The 17,625-nt window shown below is 44.0% G+C and overlaps 1 long non-coding RNA gene across 1 annotated transcript; it reads left to right on the forward strand.

The window, feature by feature from the left end:
* The first annotated feature begins 444 nt into the window (after window positions 1-444).
* LOC128068340 (uncharacterized) lies at window positions 445-17,450 on the forward strand. Its single transcript, XR_008201474.1, has 3 exons — window positions 445-857; window positions 15,350-15,759; window positions 16,729-17,450. It is a non-coding gene; the product is annotated as an uncharacterized LOC128068340 (long non-coding RNA).
* The last annotated feature ends 175 nt before the right edge of the window (window positions 17,451-17,625 follow it).

Here is a 17,625-nt window from a genome sequence, read left to right on the forward strand (position 1 = left end):
GTTTGCCCTACTTTCTTCAATTTAAGTCTGAATTTGGTAATAAGGAGTTCATGATCTGAGCCACAGTCAGCTCCCGGTCTGAACTGAACTGAGTGTCAAACACAAAGACAACTTATACTTCTTTGTACACGGGGCTCCAAAAGCCTGCTTCAGGATAAAGCTGCGCTCTCACCACGGAGAGGTCTACATGCCAGCGACCTCATCTTGCTGTCTCCTCAATGTTCTCATGTTACTATTTGTTCTGTTCTGCAGACATCATTGTCAGTTATTCTATTAAGTTACACATAGTTTATCTCTGACAAATTGAAACGTACACACAAAACAAGTTCTCACCGTATGTCAGGCTTAAATATGTCACGGAGCCTAAATTAGAAAGGACGTGTCACAGCGGAAGCTCCCTGCCAGAGCATGGGTCATATCTGAGGAAGGATCCAGGACAAGCAGGTGGCCAGAGGGGCTGCGGCTCGAAGGCAGCTGGAGGTCAGGCCCCCGTCTGGGTACTGAGCCAGGGACCTAAACAGTGCCTGGCTCAGCTGCAGAGCAAGCAGGACCAGACCGCGAAATGCCCTGGAGACCACGAAGAGCGTGACTTTAACCTAGGAAAGGGGAGTCCCTGAAGGCTTCTCGGAGGGGGAGAGTGAGATGAGGCTTGTTGCAGTGACGGGGCGCTGGCAACAAGGTGGGAAGGGTTTGAAGCCAGGCAGCAGAACAGCAGTCCAGGCGAGCGGAGACCAGATCAGGACTCAGCCAAGTCCCTGGTGGCAACGGAGAAGACGGAAGTCAACAGGCATCTCTTAAGAAAGGAATCGGAATAAAGAAAGGCCGCCAGCCACCTGGATGATATGTGGGATGTGCAGGTATGAAGCTAAAGGAAGACTGAAGGCAGTTCCATGTTTCTTAGCACCAAACTGAGACGCTTCCAGGAAAAGAGCAGGGTGGTGGTGTTGGAGATAGTTTCTGCTAAGAAAATTTAAAGTTCTTGTCAAATTTCCAGGCTCAGATGTCAAGAGGGCAGTCTGTTTGTTGTTTGTAGGTCAGAAGATATCTGTGGATTTGGGGGTCATTAGCAAACAATGGGGAGAAGGCAATGGCAACCCACTCCAGTACTCTTGCCTGGAAAATCCCATGGACGGAGGAGCCTGGTAGGCTGCAGTCCATGGGGTCGCTAAGAGTTGGGCACGACTGAGTGGCTTCACTTTCACTTTCATGCACTGGAGAAGGAAATGGCAACCCACTCCAGTATTCTTGCCTGGAGAATCCCAGGGACAGAGGAGCCTGGTGGGCTGCCGTCTGTGGGGTCACACAGAGTCGGACACGACTGAAGCGACTTAGCAGCAGCAGCAGCAAACAATGGATGTGCCAAAATCAGGGGTGGAAATGGGCTCACTCAAGGATGTCTGGGGATCTAGAGGGGCTGAGAGTGGGATGGGGTGGGGAGGCATGTTCAGTAGGCAAAGGTTGACCACAGACAGCTTTGAAAAGGCTGAGCGAAGGACTGAGCATCTGACGTGGGGACAGTGGTCTGGGTGGAGGCGACAAAGTGGAGAAAGAGATGGCTTTTAAAGCATGTTCTCTCAGAGTTTTGTAGTTTATATTTATTGTAATATCTTTATAGTTCTTTACTTATTGCATGCATTTTATTATTCTTAGTGATGTCATTTCCCCATGAGTGTCTTCTTTTAAAAAATATGATGTCCCAAAGTGAACTACCTTTCAGGTATTTTTACAGATAGGTAAACCATCACTGGATAGGTACTATGTGGTAATCATAGTCAAGAATTTGGTGTTCAGTGTCTGAAAAGTAGAAAAGCAGTTCCTTTTACAAAATTCCAACTGTATAAGGTTTGCTTCTATCTGAGAATGTTTGTGGTAATATTCAAAATATGCTACCACTGCTATGGCAGTATAAATTAATAACTAAGTAAAACACATTTAAAATTCTTTTTATTCTCTAAATTAAAATGTATAAGATTATGTAACTGCTTATTCACTCAGATAAATTATTCATCTAGTGTAATAATTTTCAATCAGTTGTTGATTTATTTAGAAATGAATAGCTTGATCTTTTGTTCGTCATAGCTTTTTCTGACTAAATGTTGCTCTGGTCTGATTTGATTCTGGGAAGCATGTACATTTCAATGAATTCTTAATTAAAAGGATAGTGAATGTTTCTGGCACCTTAAAAATAAAAATAAAAAAAAAATAAAAGCATGTTCTCGGGTAAGAGAAACACCAATGGGGGATCTCAAAGAACTGCAGTAACTGAGGGTAAATCTTGTAATAGAGGCACTCTCAGGGGAGTGTTGATGGCCAAGGGCATTTACCAGCTCTAGTGAAGGGGGAGGGGACAAGGACTGGGGGCACTTTCAGCATGAAGAAAGTTTGAGCCAGGTCCAGATGGTTGAATAAGAGGAAGAATATTCCAGCAGAAATGATAGTGCTTACAAAATGCTAAGGTTCTGAACAGCATGGCTGTCTTAGACAATGTAAGGGGCTTGTGTGAGCGCAGCTTGGTTTAGAAGGCGGTGAGCAATGGAATATGGTGATAGAAAGGCAGGTCTGGACCAGACTGGGAAGAGCTTCACAGTTGTCCTTAAGAGCACATACCCTAAAAAGTTTTAACAAGTCTTAGCAGGACTGTTCCTATAGAAGCAATGCAAACCTACTGAGAGTGGATTAGGTAAGGGAATTTATCGTGAAGAACCAAGGGACCTGCATGAACCTGATGCTGGGAATTACAGCAGAGAATGGGCATGCCTTCCTCTCCCTCTTTCTTTCGGGGCACATGGGCTGCTTGCAATGTGCCTTTGTCTCTCTCAAAGGTCATTTGTTCTTCTCCCAAAGCCTCAACACGTCTGGTTGGGGTTTCCAAGGCACCGATTGTGAGTGCAATTCCACATGACTTCTGTGCTCCAGTGTTTAGTCCGGTTTGGCTCATAATCTGTACCTGATGGTCTGTGACTTCATTATCTTGGATCCAACACTGGAGGCTGGAGAGAGGGATTCCCTTGTACAAACCTGGGTCTATAGATCTGTCTCAGTGCCTCTGAGGAGCAGTGCCAGAGACAGGGGCATGGATTAGGAGAGCACGCTCTGTGTTTCTACATAGTGGCAGTGTGTTGGGATATCAGCAAATCCTAGACAAAAAACATGGCACATCTTCCTGGAGTGCAAATTTTCTCTTTAATTCATTCAAATTTTAATTGTTTATACAGCCTGGATCAATGCCTAGAAAATAAAGTAAAAACACCAAGTCCTATCCCTTTAGGAGCCTACCTTATTACAAGGGAGAGACAGCGCATACTATGTCACATAGAAGTAAATGCAATGTAAGCTAGAGAAGGGGGGATTAGGATCAGGTTTGGCTACAAATAACAAAATCCTAAAATAAGCTTGAACATGTTAAGAAGGATTTTTTTTGTTTTTGCTTATAAGAACTCTGGAAGTAATAAGTACAGTGCTGGCATGGTGCACCACAGTATCAGGAATTCAAGTTATTTTCATGATTGTTCTGCTCTGTGTGCCTGCCAACATGGCTGCTGATGCTCCAGCCATTACATATGACTTCACCCAATAAGAGGCATACACAGTGCATCTTATACCCCACATACACCACTTGCTTTTATATTTCATTGGCTAGGCAAATCATCTAGGTGCCCAAAAACTGGGAAACACCCTCTTCTTTTAGGTAGTCATGTCAGGTAAAAATCAGAAATCTGTTATAAACAGGGAGTGTGGATATTGGGGAAAACTAGCAGTGTCTGTTGCAATATGAGCAAATAACGGCAAAGTGGCACACGTCACTCAAGACGGTTAAGAGACAGTTTCTGTGAGAACAGATAACAGAGACTGGGAAAGAGAGAGGGGTCAAGCATGTCCTTATATGGGGAGGAAAATGCCAGGTCCTGGGAAGGCCTGTGCTACAAGAGATCAGGACGGCTGGCTCTTCAAAATGACCATCAGAGGAACTCAGGGACCCAATGAGACCTGTTCTTCACTGCAGTAAAGAATATCCTCATGCAGATGGGAGAAGAGAGGACATTCATGGGTTTGGAGGTGTGGGTTTGAGTGGTTTATGGAGGCTGTTCAATGTGGACACCTCACTGGAGTTGGGCAGTCAGTGATAGGAGTTCCCATCTGGCGGACGTGGCAGGAAAGGACCCTCGAACTGGGCTGAGGCCCCTGTCTGCTCAGCACCCTGTGGAGGGACCGTCCACCAGGGAGGGGTCCCCTGCAGGAGCTGTCTGCTGTCCGGAGGAGAGACTGCCCAGCTGCCCTTCAGTGGAATTTTGAGAGATTTCCAAAGAAAACAGCAGTTACTGGTTGACAACACTATCTTCCCGGGACAAAGAGCAAAGTCAAGGTGAGGAGGGCTCAGTCCTGACACTTACTACACAGCTGCAGCTGGGAGCCTGCAGCTGCACTGAGGGTGCTCGCCCACCCCACAGAGGGGGTTCCTGGTGAGGGTGCTTGCCCGCCCCACAGAGGGGGTTCCTGGTGGGAGGGTGAGGGGCACAGGCGGGACTTAACTTGGGTTTTACTCCGAGATGGGAGGACAGTTGACCATTGAACAACACAGGTTTAAACTGCAAGGGTCCAGTTATTCCTGGATTTTTTTCAATGGTAAATACTATAGTACACGAGGAAGCACCTTTAAATACTCCAATTTTCGACAACGTGGCGCCCCAGTGCCCCTAACTCCCAGAGTTCTCCAAGGGTCAACCACCTCGAGCAGAGAGCTGACGGAAGGATCACCTCGACTGCTGTATTCATTCACCCCAGCTGCTGCAACACAGCTCCACAGACAGGGCTTATTATTGTTGTTCAGTTGCTCAGTCGTGTCTGACTCTTTGTGACCCCATGGACTGCAGCACACCAGGCTTCCCTGTCCTTCACCATCTCCTGGAATTTGCTCAGACTCATGTCCATTGAGTTGGTGATGCCATCCAACCATCTCATCCCCTGTCGTCCCTTCCTCCTGCCCTCAATCTCTCTCAGTGTCAGGGTCTTTTCCAATGAGTTGGCTCTTTGCATCATTGTAACAAAGCTCCACAGACCAAGGGCTTAGAGAACAGACACTCTGCCACAGTTCTGAGTGCTAGAAAATCAAAGCCAAGGTGCTGGTGGAGTTGGTTCCTCCCAAGGGCGGCAAGGAAGGCCCTGTCCCAGCCCTCTCTCCTTGGCTTGGAGATGGCCGTCGCCTCCCCGTGTTTCTTTCCATCATCACCTTTTTCTGGTGTGTCTGTTGCAATTTCCTTCTTATAAGGACGCCAGTCCTTTTGCATTTAAGTCCACCCTCAGGACCTCATTTTACCCCACCCACCACCTCTAAGACCTGTCTGCAAATACAGTCACATCCTGAGATGCTGGGGGTAGGACTCCACTGTGTGGATTTTGAAGGGGATGGGGCTGACCCATGGCAGCTGCTGTGCAGGAGATGCAGTGACTAGGGAGAGGGAGGAGCTGGCGGGTGGAAATAAGGGGGCTGCGACGCTGACCTGCGTGAGCCAGGACCACATGTTGATGCGGTGGGGAGAGGGGGCTGGGTTCTGGGGGCACCGAGATGGTGAAATGATAGTTTACTGAAGGGTTGGATGTGGGGCGGGCTGGAGCAGAGTCAAGAATGACTTTCACACTGTTGGTGGGAATGTGAACCGATACAACCACCATGGAGAACAGTACAAAGATTCTTTGAAAAACTAGGAATAAAACTACCATACGACCCAGAAATCCCACTACTGGGCATACATCTTGAGGAAACCATAACTGAAAAAGACACAGGTACCCCAATATTCATTGTAGAGCTATTTACGATAACTAGCACGACAGAGGATGAGATGCTTGGCTGGCATCACTGACTCAATGGACATGAGTTTTGAGTAAGCTCCTGGAGTTGGTGATGGACAGGGAGGGCTGGTGTGCTGCAGTTCATGGGGTCACAAAGAGTCGGACACGACTGAGCAACTGAACTGAACTGAGGACATGGAAGCAACCTAGACGTCCATCGTCAGACGAATAGATAAGGAAGTTGTCATGCATGTACACGATGGTATTTTACTCAGCTATATAAAGCAATGCATTTGAGTCCGTTCTAATGAGGTGGATGAACCTAGAGCCTATTATACAGTGAAGTAACTCTGAAAGACATATATCATTTACTAATGCATATAAATAGAAAGATAATATTGATGATTTTACGTGCAGGGCAGCAAAGGAAATACAGACATAAAGAACAGACTTTCGGACACAGTGGGAGAAGGAGAAGGTGGGATGATTTGAGAGAATAGCATTGAATTACCTTAGATAAAATAGACAATCAGTGGAGTTTGCCATAAGACGCAGGGCACCCAAAGCTGCTGCTCCGTGAAGACCTGGAGGGGTGAGGTGTTGGGAGGTGGGAGGGCAGTTTGGGAGGGAGGAGACACACGTGGCCTACGGCTGATTCATGTTGATAGATGTGCTGTCTGTCAGTACTGTAAACGAATTACCCTCAACTAAAATAATTAAATTTGAAAAAAGCAACAAAGTTTAAAAAAAAAAAAGAATGACAATGAGGATTTTAGCCACTGGTCTATTAGAGCTGCTGCTCACTGACCTCCTTCCTTCCATCCAGCCTCAGGGCCTTGGTACTTGTTTTCTCAGCTTGAAATGCTCTTCTTTTCCTTTTGCTCCTCGTTCCATTTTTTAATGTCAGTGTCCCCGCAAGAAAGAGACAGTTCCTGACCTTGTGATTTAAAGGGGCGGCTGCCCAACCCTCTATCCAGTCACCCTGTCTGAAGTCACTGCGTGTCCTGGTAACTCGATCTGTCTCTCACTACTGACATGGCAGAAACGTGGCACAGGGGCCTGCCTGTATTCAGTTCAGTTCAGTTCAGTTGCTCAGTCATATCCGACTCCTTGCGACCCCATGAATCGATCGCAGCACGCCAGGCCTCCCTGTCCATCACCAACTCCCAGAGTTCACTCAGACTCAACGTCCATCGAGTCCGTGATGCCATCCAGCCATCTCATCCTCAGTCGTCCCCTTCTCCTCCTGCCCCCAATCCCTCCCAGCATCAAAGGCTTTTCCAATGAGTCAACTCTTCTCATGAGGTGGCCAAAGTACTGGAGTTTCAGCTTTAGCATCAGTCCTTCCAAAGAAATCCCAGGGCTGATCTCCTTCAGAATGGACTGGTTGGATCTCCTTGCAGTCCAAGGGACTCTCAAGAGTCTTCTCCAACACCAGGTTCAAAAGCATCAATTCTTCGGTGCGCAGCCTTCTTTATGGTCCAACTCTCACATCCATACATGACCACTGGAAAAACCATAGCCTTGACTAGACGGACCTTAGTCGGCAAAGTAATGTCTCTGGTTTTGAATATGCTATCTAGGTTGGTCATAACTTTTCTTCCAAGGAGTAAGCGTCTTTTAATTTCATGGCTGCAATCACCATCTGCAGTGATTTTGGAGCCAAAAAAAATAAAGTCTGACACTGTTTCCACTGTTTCCCCATCTATTTCCCATGAAGTGATGGGACCAGATGCCATGACCTTCGTTTTCTGAATGTTGAGCTTTAAGCCAACTTTTTCACTCTCCTCTTTCACTTTCATCAAGAGGCTTTTTAGTTCCTCTTCACTTTCTGCCATAAGGGTGCTGTCATCTGCATATCTGAGGTTATTGATATTTCTCCCAGCAATCTTGATTCCAGCTTCTGTTTCTTCCAGTCCAGAGTTTCTCATGATGTACTCTGCATATGAGTTAAATAAGCAGGGTGACAATATACAGCCTTGACGTACTCCTTTTCCTATTTGGAACCAGTCTGTTGTTCCATGTCCAGTTCTAACTGTTGCTTCCTGACCTGCATACAGATTTCTCAAGAGACAGGTCAGGCGGTCTGGTATTCCCATCTCTTTCAGAATTTTCCACAGTTTATTTCGATCTACACAGTCAAAGGCTTTGGCATAGTTAATAAAGCAGAAATAGACGTTTTTCTGGAACTCTTTTGCTTTTCCCATGATCCAGGGGATGTTGGCAATTTGATCTCTGGTTCCTCTGCCTTTTCTAAAACCAGCTTAAACATCAGGAAGTTCACGGTTCATGTATTGCTGAAGTCTGGCTTGGAGAATTTTGATTATTACTTTACTAGCGTGTGAGATGAGTGCAATTGTGCGGTAGTTTGAGCATTCTTTGGCATTGCCTTTCTTTGGGATTGGAATGAAAACTGACCTTTTCCAGTCCTGTGGCCACTGCTGAGTTTTCCAAATTTGCTGGCATATTGAGTGCAGCACTTTCACAGCATCATCTTTCAGGATTTGAAACAGCTCAACTGGAATTCCATCACCTCCACTAGCTTTGTTCATAGTGATGCTTTCTAAGGCCCACTTGACTTCACATTCCAGGATGTCTGGCTCTAGATGAGTGATCACACCATTGTGATTATCCGGGTCATGAAGATCTTTTTTGTACAGTTCTTCTGTGTATTCTTGCCACCTCTTCTTAATATCTTCTGCTTCTGTTAGGTCCAGACCATTTCTGTCCTTTATTGAGCCCATCTTTGCATGAAATGTTCCCTTGGTATCTCTAATTTTCTTGAAGAGATCTCTAGTCTTTCCCATTCTGTTGTTTTCCTCTATTTCTTTGCATTGATCACTGAAGAAGGCTTTCTTATCTCTTCTTGATATTCTTTGGAATTCTGCATTCAGATGCTTATATCTTTCCTTTTCTCCCTTGCTTTTCGCTTCTCTTCTTTTCACAGCTATTTGTAAGGCCTCCCCAGACAACCATTTTGCTTTTTTGCATTTCTTTTCCATGAGGATGGTCTTGATCCCTGTCTCCTGTACGATGTCACGAACCTCATTCCATAGTTCATCAGGCACTCTATCTATCAGATCTAGGCCCTTAAATCTATTTCTCACTTCCACTGTATAATCATAAGGGATTTGATTTAGATCATTACCTGAATGGTCTAGTGGTTTTCCCTACTTTCCTCAATTTAAGTCTGAATTTGGTAATAAGGAGTTCATGATCTGAGCCACAGTCAGCTCCTGGTCTTGTTTTTGTTGACTGTATAGAGCTTCTCCATCTTTGGCTGCATAGAATATAATCAATCTGATTTTGGTGTTGACCATCTGCTGATGTCCATGTGTAGAGTGTTCTCTTGTTTTGCTGGAAGAGGGTGTTTGCTATGACCAGTGCATTTTCTTGGCAAAACTCTATTAGTCTTTGCCCTGCTTCATGCCACATTCCAAGGCCAAATTTGCCTGTTACTCCAGGTGTTTCTTAACTTCCTACTTTTGCACTCCAGTCCCTTATAATGAAAAGGACATCTTTTTTGGGTGTTAGTTCTAAAAGGTCTTGTAGGTCTTCATAAAACCGTTCAACTTCAGCTTCTTCAGCGTTACTGGTTGGGGCATAGACTTGGATTACTGTGATATTGAATGGTTTCCCTTGGAGATGAACAGAGATCATTGTGTCGTTTTTGAGACTGCATCCAAGTACTGCATTTCGGACTCTTTTGTTGACCATGATGGCTACTCCATTTCTTCTGAGGGATTCCTGCCCGCAGTAGTAGATATAATGGTCATCTGAGTTATAGATCCTAGATCAGGGCACTCAAAAATGTGACTGAATGAGTGAGTGAGCAAGTGAATGAATGCCCTAGTGCCAGTGGACGTAGCGGGTGAGGAGCAGGGATACAGAAGAGGTTTCCAGCATGGAGTACTGGGGAGATGAGAGAAACCCAACTCAACGTGGCTTTAATAGAAGCTCGTTTGCTCATTAACAAGAAGGTTGAGAAATGATCTGCTGAATCAAACCAGCTGTGAAATACACCCTGAAGATTACATCAAAGGCTTCTTGTCCTATTTCGACTCTGTCTTCAGGTTGAAGCAGACTTTCTACAGAGTTCCAAGTTTCACCCCAATATTAATTCATCAGCCCAAAGACAGGAAGGAGCATTTCTGGTAGCATTGTTGGCAGAGTCAACAAGTTTCATTTTGAGAACCCCCAATAACCTCAGCTTGAGTCTCGGGAGCCCCAAGGCGGCTAGTTCATCCCTAAACCAAATTACAGTTTGGTTTGTCCTACAGCCACTTTGTCCTAACGCAGGCATCCCCAGCCTCTGGGATCTATGCCTGATGATCTGAAGTGGAGCTGATAAAATAATAAGAAATAAAGTCCACGATAAATGTAATGCCCTTGAATCATCCCCAAACCATTCCTCACTCCATCTCCCTGGTGTGTGGAAAAATTTCTTCCATGAAACCAGTCCCTGCTGCCAAAAGTTGGGGACCGCTATCCTAGATCAGTGGGGGTTCAGGAGCCCTTTACACAAACTTTTTTTTTTAAACCTAAGTTATACCGATTGCTATTTACTATATTGGAAATTAAAGTGAGAAGTTTAAAATATTTGGTAACTCTTTTTAGGAAACAGTAATAAGCCCTTTATATGTTAATATATTTTATAGGAAAGAATTTCAAAACGAATTTAGAAGAGCGACACTTTTAAATTTTAAGTCTCTTTAATGTCTGGCTTGGTTGAATACAGCTGGATTCTCCACATTGAATCTGTTGCTGTAGGTTTGTTTTTTTTTTGGCTGAGGCATCTGAAGAAAATCCAGGCTTAGATGTGATTGGAAGAGGGAAGGAGTTTAATAGCCTTCAGATAATATTATTTTATATTATACTAAAACACAGGAACTGGTCATTTCTTAAATGTTGTTAGCAATGTAGAGTTTGACACGTCAAATTTTTGAACGCTGTTACACTGAAATCCACTGGTCTGCCTTGCACTTTGAAATTTACCTATGCAAGATTTTTAGACCCCAAGAACTGATGTATAAAAAAATGCTTCACTGCGTTATGCTGGCTTTCTAAATGTTGATGTGATACTGAAAACACAAAAATTATCACCACAGAAGTAAAAATCAGTCCAATTATTGCAAACATGTCAAGTTCACAAGAGCAAAAGTAGGTTTTTCAAGATCCTAATTTTCATTTAAAAGCTCAAGGTTTATTATTATCAGCAATACAGTCAGTTCTTCCTTGAAGTGACAGCACCATTTTGTTCACTTTTGATAAAAAAAAAAAAAAAAAAACCTATGGTTATTCTGGCAGGTATACCTGTTACTCGAGTAAAAATTCTGTTCTATGAAAATACTAGCTAGTTGAGCTCACAAATCAAACTTTTTTCTCTGAAGAACTATGGTACATCAGATGGGGTGCATCAAATGGGCTTCACACAAATGATCATTTACTCACACAACGTTATTGATAAAAGGAAGTGTACTCAAGGTCATAATTTAACATAATTAATGTTTGTTGTTTCATCGAGGGTATTCTTAAGTGAAATGAATGGTTTTTCATGAGAGTCCATGGTGACGGACACATGGCCACTATGCACTCTGGTATTGATGCCAACTTGGCCTTGATGCCAAGGTGCTAGTGGGTTTATCCACCAACATGACTCCCAAGTTCAACACAAATAATGTTTCAGTGTCATTAGGAGTATATTTTTGACTTTGGACCATCTATAAAGGTCTTGAGGAACTTCAAGGGTTCAATGTCCACAGAAACAAAAACAAGGAAACCCACGAGAAATCACTGCCTGTCGTGGGACAGGGGTTGGAGTCAACTTTCCCCAAAGCACGCGAGCTGTATCAGGGAGCAGCAGACATCTGATCTAAATGGGAATCAGGGCTCTGAAGAGGCAGACAGGACAGGCGGCTCACACTCCTCCACTAACAGCAGCAGGAAACAATAACTAGAATTGTTAATTACAACTGTGAGCAGGTTGGATTCGAGACAGCTGTGAGGACAACTTCATTTCATTCAAAACTCCAAACAGTGTTTAAGCGTTTTAGAACCACAGTGCCCTCTCATTTCAGTTTTACAGGTAAAAATAAATGAAAACTCGAGTGGAGGCGGAGTGCTGGACCACGTTCTAAGTTGCTAGTGAGGAGAACTAGCCTTATTTTTCCTCATCTTAAGGGAAGTGGAGAGGAGCTTCCCTTTGCTTCTGTGGGTGCTACCGTTCAGATCACACCTTCTGTTACAACTAAGTCGTAGTCAATTTACAGTACAACTGATCAGCTTACAGCTTTCTTTAATTACATTCCACACCTGAGTTCAGGTGGCATCACCCAGGGTGGCCCAGGGCCCTCAGACCTCACAGCATTCAGCATGTCCGTTCTGTGGCTTGTCACACAGACACAGCCAAGTTTATTCAACTCTGCTCTCTGATTGCTCCATGGAGACGCTAAGACCTTTGGAGAATCAATACTTAGTATCATGCCAAGTAAAATCTCCTCCATGTGAAGACTGCAGAATGATTACCCTGTATTTTTAGTATGCTTTTTTACTTTTTAGGTTAACTGTTATGTGTAAGTTCCCCCACTACTTGGCTTTTATTTTCATGTAGGTTGTCATGTTTATAACTTTTCCCCAAAATACACAGAGGTAGTGACATTTTTTGACTAATTCATTCGTTCCCCTCCGATTTTAAATGCCACTTTCGTGAGACCCGACACGAAAGACACAGACACCGTAGTACCGGATAAAGATTTTGCCCTCCTGAGCCATCCGCCTCCTCGCTCGCAATATAATATCACAGTCACATTACAATACTTGTAGTGCCTACTGGGAAAATTCCTCAGGCTACAAACTGTTGCTACAAAAAATCACCACATAGTTAAAAAGTTAAATAAAACTAGCTTATCTTACAGTTCTGAGGTCAGAAGTTTGGAACGGGCCCCACTGGGGTTGTGAAAGTCCGGAGCAGGGCTGTGTCCTTCCGGGGCTCCGAGGAACGGTCCACGCCCTCGTCTTGCCTTCTCCCTGGCCCCAGCCCTTCCTCCATCCTGCAAGCCGATGGGGGGCCGAGGGGCCGAGGGGCGCGTTCGCCCCCCCGCCCTCGCCCCGCGCATCTCTCTCCAAGCTCCTTTCCTGGCCCCTCCTTACATATTAAGGTGCCTCGTGATTCTATGGGGAACACCTGACTAACCAAGGACTACGTCCTTCAGGTCATGGGACTGGCAGTCCTGATTCTGTCTGTGCTCTAAGTTATTCACCAGCTCCAGAAACTAGGCGGATGTTTTCGGATGGCCATCACTGCACTGTTTCCCTACAAGAAGATTACAATGCTTTCTTTCCTCTTTTCTTTTTTTGGAGGCACAGGGTGAAATGTGGGGACTGGAAAAGACCCCAGACAGGGGTAGAACTGCACCACCTGCAGTGGAATTGTGGAGTCCTAACTGCTGGACTCCTAGGGAAGTCCCTACAGCGCAGTTTTCTTGTTTTTGTTCAGTCGCTTAGACGTGTCCAACTCTTTGCAACCCCATGGACTGCAGCACGCCAGGCTTCCCTGTCCTTCACTGTCTCCCCAAGTGTGCTCAAACTCATGTCCACTTAGTCAGTGATGCCATCCAACCATCTCATCCTCTGTTGTCCCCTTCTCCTCCTGCCTTCAATCTTTCCCAGCATCAGGGTCTTTTCCAATGAGTCAGATCTTCCCATCAGGTGGCCAAAGTATTGGAGCGTCAGCTTCAGTCCTTCCAATGAATATTCAGGGTTGATTTCCTTAAGGATGGACTGGTTTGATCTCCTTGCAGTCCAAAGGACTCCCAAGAGTCTTCTCCAACACCACAGTTCAAAAGCATCAATTCTTCGGTGCTCAGCCTTCTTTATGGTCCAACTCTCACATCTATACATGACTACTGGAAAAACCAGAGCTTTGACTAGACAGACCTTTGTTGGCAAAGTAATGTCTCTACTTTTTAATATGCTGTCTAGGTTTGTCATAACTTTCTTCCAAAGAGCAAGCGTCTTTTAATTTCATGGCTGCAGTCACCATCTGCAGTGATTTTGGAGCCCCGCCAAAAATAAAGTCTGTCACTGTTTCCATTGTTTCCCCATCTATTTGCCATGAAGTGAACGGACCAGATGCCATGATCTTAGGTTTTTGAATGTTGAGTTTTAAGCCAGTTTTTTTACTCTTGTCTTTCACCTATATCAAGCAGCTATTCAGTTCCTCTTCACTATCGGCCACAAGGTTGGTGTCAACTGCATATCCGAGGTTATTGATATATCTCCTGGCAATCTCCATTCCAGCTTGGGCTTCATCTAGCCTGCCATTTTGAATGCTGTACTCTGCATATAAGTTAAATAAGCAGGGTGACCCTTGCTCAAATAATTAAATAATCAAATAATTAAATAATTATTTAATAGTAATAATTATTATTATATTAAGGGACAATATAAGCCTTGGCATAGTCCTTTCCCAATTTAGAACCAATCTGTTGTTCCATGTCTGGTTCTAACTATTGCTTCTTGACCTGCATACAGGTTTCTCAGGAGGCAGGTAAGGTGGTCTGTTATTCCCAACTCTTTTTCACAGTTTTCTGTGATCTATACAGTCAAAGGCTTTAGTGTTGCCTATGAAACGGATGTTTTTCTGAAATTCTCCTGCTTTTTCTATGATCCAACGACTGCATTCGTGCTAAGTTGCTTCAGTAATGTCCGACTCTTTGTGACCTTATGTACTGTAGCCCACCAGGCTCCTCTGTCCAAGGGACTCTCCAGGCAAGAATACTGGAGAGGGTTGCCGTGCCCTCCTCCAGGGGATCTTCCTGACCCAGGGATCAAATCCGCATCTCTTACATCTTCTGCATTGGCAGGCAGGTTCTTTATCACTCGTGCTACCTGGGAATCCCAAAGGCAGAGGAACCAGAGATCATATTGCTATGATCCAGTGAATGTTGGCGATTTGATCTCTGGTTCCTCTGCCTTTTCTAAATCCAGCTTGAACATCTGGGATTTCTCGGTTCATGTACTGTTGAAGCCTAGCTTGGATAATGTTGAACATTACTTTGATAGCATGTGAAATTGTGCAGTAGTTTGAACTTTCTTTGGCACTGCCCTTCTTTGGGATTGGAATGAAAACTGATCTTTTGCAGTCCTGTGGCCACTGCTGAGTTTTCCAAATTTGCTGGCATATTGAGGGCAGCACTTTAACAGCATCATTTTTAGGATTTGAATTAATGCAGCTGGAATGCCATCACCTCCACTAGCGTTTTGTTCCTAGTGATGTTTCCTAAGGCCCACTTGACTTCACACTCCAAGATGTCTGGTTCTAGGTGAGCGATCACACCATTGTGGTTATCTGGGTCACTGAGATCTTTTTTGTACAGTTCTGTGTATTCTTACCTCCTCTTCTTAATATCTCTTGCTTCTGTTAGCTCCATACCGTTTCTGTCCTTTATTGCGCTCATAGGCGCAATAAAGGACATTTGTTCCCTCGGTATCTCTAGTCTTCCCCATTCTATTGTTCTATGTCTCACTATGTTCTTTTCCTTTGCATCTCTTGCCCCCACAGAATAAAACCAGTTTGGTGGACAGCAAGATCAAACCAGTCCATCCTAAAGGAAATTGGTCCTGAATATTCATTGAAAGGACTGATGCTGAGGCTGAACCTCCATTATTTTGGCCACCTGATGGGAAGAGCTGGCTCATTGGAAAAGACCCTGATGCTGGGAAAGATTGAGGGCAGCAGAAGAAGGGGTGACAGGGGATGAGATGGTTGGATGGCATCACCGACTCGATGGACATGAGTTTGAGCAAGCTCTGGGAATTGGTGATGGACAGGGAAGCATGGCGTGCTGCGGTCCATGGGGTCTCAAAGAGTTGTGGACATGACTGAGTGACTGAACTGAACTGTGAGGCTGAATATCATGAATCCTAATAATCAAGGATAAAAACCAAGTTTACATTTACCATGCTGAAAAGGTGAGTACTTTCCTGTACATAAAATATAAAATGTTTTTCATAATCAAAAGAAAGTTACACTTTGGTGTATCACCAATCTGTGATACAGCTGGTCTTCCCAGATGGCACTTCCAATGCAGGAGATATAAGTACATGGGTTTGATCCCCTGGAGGGCATGGCAACCCACTGCAGTATTCTTGCCTGGAGAATCCCATGGACAGAAAAGCCTGATGGGCTACAGGGTCACAAAGAGTTGGACACAGCTAAAACAACTTAGCACGCAGGCATACACATGGTACAGTTATATAATAAAACATTTTTCTGAGTATTCTATTTTTGTGGTACATGAGCCTGTAAACATTTATTTTCTCATTCTAAATAAATATCCATATTAAAATCCAATTTTGTATTTGTAAAGTTATATACTTTTATTTTTTCCCCTCCCTAAACTTATGTTCTTTAAGTGCTCTCCTTTGTCCCGACTGAGGAAGTTCCATGCCCCACAGAACCTGTTTCCACCCTTCAAGGATGAAACCAAACTCCACCTGGTTTACTCAAGCCTGAAACTGGAGAGGCATCCTTCACTCTTCCCTCCCCATCCTTATCACTAAGGTCAAGTAACGCCCTCAGATCACACCTTCTGGCTATCTCTTGCCAAAGTCACCTCTTGGCTTGTTTTTCTGAATTATTTTTATTTGCCTCTGTAACAAATTAATCCTATTATCCCACCCCAGACCAGCAAAGGTCATGGCCTCAGGGTTTTATTTGTTCTCTCTTTATCTCTGACACCCAGCAAGAAGTGGGATGTGGAATGCTGGATACATATTTGCTAAATCAATATTTCTTTGTTAAAACTTGAAATGATACAGGAAGTCCAGCTGACCTTCATTTAATCTTACTTCCTCTCCCCTGAGAAAACCACTGTCTTCAGTAGTTTTTGGACTTTTACATCTAGAAATATAGATTTTTGTTCTTTTTTTTTTTTACAGAAATGTGATAATAGTGCATATATTATCTAGCAGGCTTCCCAGATGGCTCAGTGGTAAAGAATCTGCTTGACAAGCAGGAGACACAGGAGACTCGGATTTGATTCCTGGATCCAGAAGATCCCCTAGAGGAGGAAATGGCAACTCATTCCAGTATTTTTGTCTGAAAAACCCCAGTGACAGAGGAGCCTGGCAGGCTATAGTCCATAGCATTGCAAAGAGTCAGACTCTACTGAGCATGCATTATCCAACAACTTGCTTTTTTCACCTCACAGGCAGATCTATGATGATACATTTGGGTCTACTTTTTTTTTTTTAACTGCTGTGTACCATTTCATTTCTTGTGTCATCTTGGTGTATTCATGTAACCACTCTGCTACTGACTGTTTAACTAGATTTATTGAGTCAATGATATCTGTCCATTTGATCTGCCTGAGAAGATTCCAGGAGTCCAGAACACCTTGTATTTCACAATGTCCCATTCACTTGCCCCTTCTCCATCTTCCATATGATTCTGCACTCAGATGGGAAAGGTGTAATAACTTTAGCACACAAAGAATAACAATTTCTTTTTAAATTAATTTTTAATTGAAGGATAATTGCCTTACAGACAGCTTCCTTTAACTGTTGTTCAGTTGCTCAGTAGTGTCCAGCTCTTTGCAACCCAATGGACTGTGGCATGCCAGGTTTCCCTGTCCTTCACTGTCTCCTGGAGTTTGCTCAAACTCATGTCCAAAAAAGAAAAAAAAAAAAATTAAAAAAAACCCTCATGTCCATTGAGTTGGTAACTGAAGTATCATTAACACAAGCTTTATTTACAGTAATTATCAGATTTTGTGATATACAATGATTGAATTGTGCATTGCCAACAACAGCCATAGCTCAATCCAGAAGAAATTT

The sequence above is a fragment of the Budorcas taxicolor genome, chromosome 24 (assembly GCF_023091745.1).
Source record: "Budorcas taxicolor isolate Tak-1 chromosome 24, Takin1.1, whole genome shotgun sequence".
Lineage (NCBI taxonomy): Eukaryota > Metazoa > Chordata > Mammalia > Artiodactyla > Bovidae > Budorcas > Budorcas taxicolor.